We start from the raw sequence: 7,344 nt of genomic DNA, 5'->3' as shown, positions 1-7,344 counted from the left end.
ATGAACCAAAAAACAGTTCCATACAGATTCTGCAGTCATATACTTGTAATAATTAAGAGTACATAACCCCCATAAAATCAGTCAACACTGTCCCTCTATGGCATAACCAAGGTATGACCCCAACATTCAGAACTGTTAGCAGCAAAGAGCCTAACTATAGCTCCTTTTCCACTGGGTGCTTGGAGTTTTTTGGCGAAATGACTTCTCTGATAGCTTAAGAAACATCAGAGAAGTTAAAGGCAGTGCTGACTGTAGGAGACTGCACAGCACTAAAAAACTGTGCTGCACAACATGAGAGTGAAAGGTCTAACAGAGCCCTGACAGCCTATCAGGAAACCAGCAATACAAAGGGGCAGGTCACAGGCATCACCGAGCCAGCCACCACCTTTATCACTCAGTGGCCAGATCTCTTCTATACTTAGGTCAGACACAGGAGAAAAAGGGAGAGGAAAATCGTATCTGTGCCCAAGGCTGAATTCACATCTTCAAGGTTTGCCAGGGTGCTTTCTCCAATAGGTCACCACAGCCTCCCCACGTGTAAGAACACTGAAATCAATGCCAGTAACTTTTGGCTGTGGGTTGACACAGTGTTTTGCTCTTTCTCTCATGTGATGTGAACAAGCAAAGAGAGGTGTTTTACTGAAGTGCCATTGCAGCGTGAAGCATAACAAGGCCCCTTTTTCTGTGTGCTACGGTATGCTCTGACATATGGTACTGAATGTACTTGATTATTGCCTAAACTCTGTTAATTTCTAGGAATTGGTAAGGAAGCAGACTTCCAGCTAAGTTCCTTATCCTTATATACCCCCTGGAGCCAGCCACTTCAGTAACATATTTCAGCAATACAGTAATGAAGGAGATCCCTGTATGAGCCACTAGACTGCCCTCACTGTTTTCCTTACTTCTTACTTGTCTCTAATAAAATCCCTACCTGGGGAGAGAGAAAAGAAAGGGAAAAAAGGGAAAAATCAAAAGATGAATGGCTTTCCCAGGCTGAATTCCACTTACTTTAGCTGCTCACTATGGTCTGGATCAGACAATCCCAAGCTGTGATTTGCTGGTTATTTCATAGCTGTGCAGTGGAGGTATAGAGGCAGGCAAAGACCACCCTTAAGGTATGAATGTCATCTGGAAATACTTCTGTGGGACACCTTAAATAGGTCTCACAGGTCTCAGTGTAAAGCTGATGAGCTAATGCTGGGCTGGGCATTCTACCCTGCATTCAGGTGTCTGTGACTGCCCCTAATCAGCTCCATAAGCTGGTGCTCAAGACAGCTCTGGAGCATCTCTATAACATCATCTCTACAGGTGCAGTATCTCTTCAGCAGAGGACTCAGGGCCAAGCAGTGGCCTCCAGGATCAACTTGGTCTCTGATGCAGTCTCAGCTCCCTTTATCTTATGTTTGGGCACAGAGTCTTGTGCCCTCTACATGGCATTCCTCCTGGAAGATATGCAAGAGAGATGTCATACTACAGGCAGAAGAAATAATTTCTGATGAGCTAATAAAGCAATGGGTTATAAAGTGCTTTAATGGGTAAATGTAAAGCTGTTTGCATCTCCCAGAGACTGGAAATATAAGGACGCCACTGGCTCAGGGACATAAGGTCTCTGATTCCTGTACTGCTCTTGGCTCCCTCTTAGCTCTTTACAGCCTTCCCAAAAGACCTTAGACTTCAGACTGCCAAGAAGGAGAAAGCAGAAAAGTTATCACAGGTAGGAACTCAAAACAACACTGAAGTAAAGCATCTACTACCTCTGTTTTCTACTCCAGTGAATGTCTCTGCGTCTGAAAACAAGTGGTAGGAACTAGAAAACTTTCTTGGCAGAATGTTTTTTGCTCCATGAGGCTTGGTCCTTATTTTCTGTCTTCCACTGGCAGTACTCTCCTGTTCCATGTCATTCTTTGTGATTCCAGCCTCCTGTCCTTTCCCTGCCACACAACAGAGACCCAAAGTGAATACATAAATTCACTGAATTAATAAAGGAAATGACTGGACCTAGCAAGACAGGCACCTGTCACCTTGGTGGTATCCGCTAGGCTCATTCCACTCCACATCAGGCACTGCTGCGTGCTCAGACCATGAGGTGTTTAAAGCAAGGATTATGTCTTCTGAAGTTTGCACAGAGGTGCTGACTGTGGCCTTTGGGCAGTGTGAGCATTAAATAAGACCCTTGTGCTAGAAAACATTCCCACCTGGAAAGGTTCAAAGAAAAGCCTCCTTGTACAAGTGAAATTCCTGCTTGGTGCATAGGCTGCTTATTTAACAGAGCTTGGCAACTGAAGCAAATCACTGTGAAAGAGCAAGCAGAGACTTCCCATTGCTCGCCACCTGCCCTCCTCACAGCCAGATCCACTAACTCGTGCCTGCTGTTTTACCAACCTAGGAGAGGCAATAAGATGGGGCCTTTCCTGCATGCAGAAGTGATCCTGCAACTTTCCGAAATGGGAAGTATCAGCCCTGAGGAGAAGCCAATGAAAACATTAATGCAAAGGACAACATCTGACATTCAAACCATATGTGATACAATTTCCAACTAAGACTGATGTGAGTACATGCTGCAACAAATTTTTATCATTAATTATTCTTGAAGACCAAGTAGAAAAATAGTTTGTTCCACTGCCCTTTCATTTCTGCAGCTGCTGACAACAATCCGTTTGCTCTTACCAGTCTTGTGTGAGAGTCATAAAGAAGAATTGAAGGAGGAAGGAATGGATTGCCTCGCTGAACTCACAAATCGAAAGTTAATCAAAAACCATTTGCTCTTTCCTCTTTCTCTTACTCCTCCCAGTACAAGCTGTACATATCACACATTAGAGGGATTCTGTTTATATGATTACATTTGTGACCATACATTACACCTACTACATAAAAGCAATGCCTGGGACTACCCAGCACTGTATTTTAAGCCTTCTGTGATGACTTTCTTCTTGACTCTCTGCATTTCACCATGTGGAAAATGGGATACATGCCCTATTCCTGCACATTGCTTTGAGCTGTATGGATGAAAAGTGCTGTATATGTACTCCTGACTATGGGCAGTTTATTTGTTCCCCTAATAACCAGTTCCCTCAATGAAGAGATTTTTATTAAGATCAACAGGAGAGCAGGGGAGTAGAGGGAAAGGCATTTAAATTGGGGTAGGATTTTTAAAAGTGAAATTAGTCCATGCCCTTGTAATATAACATCTAGGAAAAGAAACATTATTTCAACAGGTGCATTTTATATATCACATGCACGTGCACTTTCACTGCTTGAAGCCCCTCTAGTGAAATTCACCTGGGCAGCAAATGAGCCTGTAAAGTTACATTATTAATTTTCAGGCTAGCATTCCCTTTTAGATAATCAACGTCATGCCTTAGTAATTTGCTCAACGAAGCCGATTCAGCAAAATTGCCTTTTTTACAGCATATGTACCCCATATGTGAAGGCTGGACCTATCTTTTCATTCCAGAAGAGTAAGTAAGAACATGTTGTCAGGATGATGTAAATGCAAGGCTTACACTAATCAGCCATGATGCACTGTCTAAAGATTTGACTAGAAGCTGAGCACTCTTTCTGTATTTATATGCCATATTTCTGCACATTAGAGCTCATGAAATAAAGCAACATGGTGCCTATGATCAGACATGATGCAAGCTGGACTGCATGTACAGGTTTCATGTACTACCATCAAAGGAGAAGCTGTACTGTGCTCCCACTGCCTAGCCTCATCTGGGCTGACATAAAATGGAGAAAGCACAAGGAACATACAGGACAGATAATGGATTCTGCGGGACAGGCACTCAGAGCACTTCTAGCAGCTTGTATTCAACTTATATGAGGGCAGTTAGTCAAAACAAGAGCCACAGAATGGAAGGTGGCTAAAAGAGGCAGAAGTATTTAATGCGTCTTACGAAACATATAGCTATATACGACACATATTGTACTTGCTATTAAACCATGGACTAAGCAAGCCATGGTGGCTATGTGTCGCAAGCCTGTAGGCTAGTCTTTAGACCCTCAGATCTCCTTCTGGCTTAACTTCAGTCATTTAAATGTAGATGTACAGACAAAGCCAACCCTCTGGACGTCCTTCACTGCAAGTGGATGTAGATAAATACAATCAGTGAGATGCATCAAGCTTATTTCAAGCACTTGGCTTATGACAGGATAAATTATTCTCTAAAGGAGCCTTGCAGTCTCCACTGAGTGTAGCAGGAAACATAGAGTTGATAATTTTTAGATGGATTAAATCAGTCAGGATGAAGCACACACCGAGTCGTATCCACTGGGAAAAGCCTTGATACCAGCATGACTTCACCTGAGTACAAATTTCCAGTCATGCAGAACCATGGGCAGATGGGCCTGCAGTAGAGACAAAACTTCAGTGGTGCTTCTCAAGTGGATAGTGAGAACCAAATTCAGCCCACCTGAATGATGAACATCGTGAAACAGAATGCTCAGTTTCATCAAAGACATTATAGTGGAGAAACACCTTAATTATTATTGACCACAGTCAATGCTTATGAAAAGCTTTGGAAAAAAATCAGTGTCTCATTTGCTAATTGCTTTTCACTGAACTGGGTATCTCAGAGGGGAAAGTACCATCTGATGCCAGAAGGAAAAGAGGATGAACTTGGCATAATCTATTTTGTGTAAATGAAACAATGTGGGAAACGGAACTTCCAGGGACAGCCTGTGTGAAGAGGTTACAAATATCGCTTTGCCCAGAAGGGATGATCTCATGGTTTCTGTCAGAAATACTAAAATATAAACATGCATTTTCTGGAATATGGACTTAGAGATGTATGGTCTTTGTACTTACAGACTCGTTTTCCCATGGAACTTCATGAACTGAGTGAATCAGCCCACAGCTTTTCTTTCTTTTACTGTTATCTTGTAAAAATCTCTGGTTTTCATGTTATTATCCTTCTCCGTATTTTCTGACATTGCATCTGAAATGCATTAAAAGATTATTCAAAATTTGGACAGACAAATGCAACAGAACAATTACATTTAAACATTTTTGATCTCAAATGTTTAACAGACCACTACAACTTCATATCTACATACCAGACAGTCCCACAAGAGAGTTTTTCTCTTAGTTCTCCTTATGAACTTCATAATGAAAAATGCATCATTTAGATTCACATTTGATTCGCTGCACAGAAATATATGTCTGTAGGCATTTTGCAGATTAAACTGATCTGAGATATAAGTGGGTGTGCACAACTTTGATTTCTTGTGTGTTGAATTAGAATCCAAGAACCTGAAATAACACAACTAGGGAAAAAATAAGGCTGATTTATCAATTTCAAAAACTGATCCCACAAATCTTACTCTAAAATTTCCTTCCCAAGAGCTCTCAGTAAAAAATCTCCTAATAGATTTATTTTCCAACAGAGCAACTCTGGGTTTCAAGTCAGAGCTGTGCAACCCAAAAGATGTCAGCTGGTCCTGGGACCAGACCCCAGGAAGCATTATCCAGAGAAAGGATCAGCACAGACGGGGGGTTCCAAATCACAGCCCAGACCTCTAGATCTGCAACTGGGCAGGTAGGGTGGGATGAAGAGCAAGCTTCTGTCAGAGTAAATGTGGTAAATAGGGTTAGGGTGCAGCACTGGCAATAGATGAATTTGTTGGTGGCAGTTCCAACAGGTGATCCAGTAATCACCTATGATTTTATCAGTGGATTCTTCAGAGCCAGGACAAATCTCTTTCTGCATGACCAAACATAAATTGATATATTATTTAATATTGTTTATTGTTTAATATTGTTTAATATTGTTTAATCTGTCATACTTAGACAGTCCAATTTTTTTTTTTTTTTTTTTGCAGACCGGTTGCTATGCAACAGATCTCTGCCAAAACAAATTATGAGGATTATGCTATCTGTCACCAAGGCAGGTCAAAAAATCAGAAAGGAAATTAGCACATGGCAAAGCTGCAAACTTGTTCTTTCCTATGTAATAACTATTTCCACTTAGCTTTTGCTTTTTGAAGACAGTCAAGAGTTCAAGTGCCTTCAGAACAGTGGGACAACAGCATCCTGAGACAGGCAATAAAAGCAATACTAATCACTTCAGGTTTCAATGTCTGTGGCCATAAGCCATTTCCCTCAACTTAGACTGGCAAATCAATGTGAGATTGGAGGGCCACACACATTTTAAAATCAACAATTATTCAAAGCCAACAAATAGTTTGTATCGTGGTGGAAAGAGAGGACTTACAAGCTGTAGAGCAGTTGGCAGAATCAGTTTTATAGCTCACAATGCTAGTCAAGAACACAACAATTTTATAAATTAGAAGCTTATTTTTGCTTCTGTAGACACTTTGTGACCTTCTACAATGTGTATTTGGTAAGAAGATTAATCTATACTTGTTAGAAGTCCACGGCCTTGATAGACCCATTTTTACTTCTTTGTCCTTGCCTCCACTTCTGATGACCCAGTCTTGAACAGCCCAAACAATTTTGCATAGCAAAATACATTTCACCTAATGGGGAGAATACACTGGTTTTATTCAAGTCAATGGTGAAGCTCCCATTGTTTTTTCTATATCCTTAATTCTAAAGAAAGTAGAAAAAAACAAAAGCTGACAGAAAAAATGGGTCTATCGCCTTCCTGACTTGGATATGCATCACTCCCAATGTGATATCTGCATTACAGAAGAAAAATTATGTGCTCTTTGCTCCTAAACTCAAAGAAGTTATATCAAGAAGTTATTAATGTTGTTTTCTCCCAACGATCTAGTTGTTAGCTGACGGAACATACCTTCCTCATCAGGCACAACTGTAATACCTTCTCTTAATTCAGAACTGAATCTGAGAATAAAAGTGGTTCAGAGTATGCAGGAGAATTTGGAAGACATGAGTGCTGCACTCTGTGGCTTAAAGGACAAAAAAAAGGGAACAGTCATGAATTATCCCTCACAAACTGTGATAAAGAAAATCATGGGTCAAAGTGGCATAAGGATCTCTAAATACAAAAGGATTTCCAATTTTGAAACCATTTTCACATTACACACTGCAGCAAATGCATCTTGTCTCCTCTATGCTAACAATCTGAAATTCCTAAATAATCATTCCTTCTTTTTGCAGCAAGAGTCCAATCATGAGGATGTCAAATCAAGAATACAGAATTTGACTGGCACTGTCAGGTTCCTAGAGGAGTCCAAAGAAGAACCGAAGGAGGAGTCCAAAGAAGAACAGAAGAAAGCTCTGAAGTCAACTCTTGGATAGTGATGAGAAGTTGGATACTTCAAAGCTCACACAGCTGTAGAAAGGATGTTTACAAATTAAGGATGACTAAGGTCAAGGACACCTACTAGTCAAAAATGTGTAGTTTTTATTATTAGCCAAAT

The 7,344-nt window shown here is 40.7% G+C and overlaps 1 long non-coding RNA gene across 3 annotated transcripts; it reads right to left on the bottom strand.

Annotated features, from left to right (window-relative positions):
• Window positions 1-1,816: 1,816 nt before the first annotated feature.
• Window positions 1,817-5,727, bottom strand: LOC134168035 (uncharacterized). 3 transcript variants are annotated; one of them, XR_009966377.1, is made up of 4 exons: window positions 4,808-5,727; window positions 4,258-4,412; window positions 2,196-2,460; window positions 1,817-1,931 (listed from the first exon to the last, which is right to left on the bottom strand). It is a non-coding gene; the product is annotated as an uncharacterized LOC134168035 (long non-coding RNA). The 3 variants fall into 3 exon arrangements; XR_009966375.1 differs by having other exon boundaries at window positions 1,823-1,931; window positions 2,015-2,460; XR_009966376.1 differs by having other exon boundaries at window positions 1,823-2,460.
• Window positions 5,728-7,344: the final 1,617 nt, after the last annotated feature.

This window comes from Pezoporus occidentalis, unplaced genomic scaffold (assembly GCF_034315485.1).
Source record: "Pezoporus occidentalis ecotype Australia unplaced genomic scaffold, CSIRO_AGI_Poc_V1 ctg3, whole genome shotgun sequence".
Classification (NCBI taxonomy): Eukaryota; Metazoa; Chordata; class Aves; order Psittaciformes; family Psittacidae; genus Pezoporus; species Pezoporus occidentalis.
This window is presented reverse-complemented; position numbering and strand designations above follow the sequence as displayed.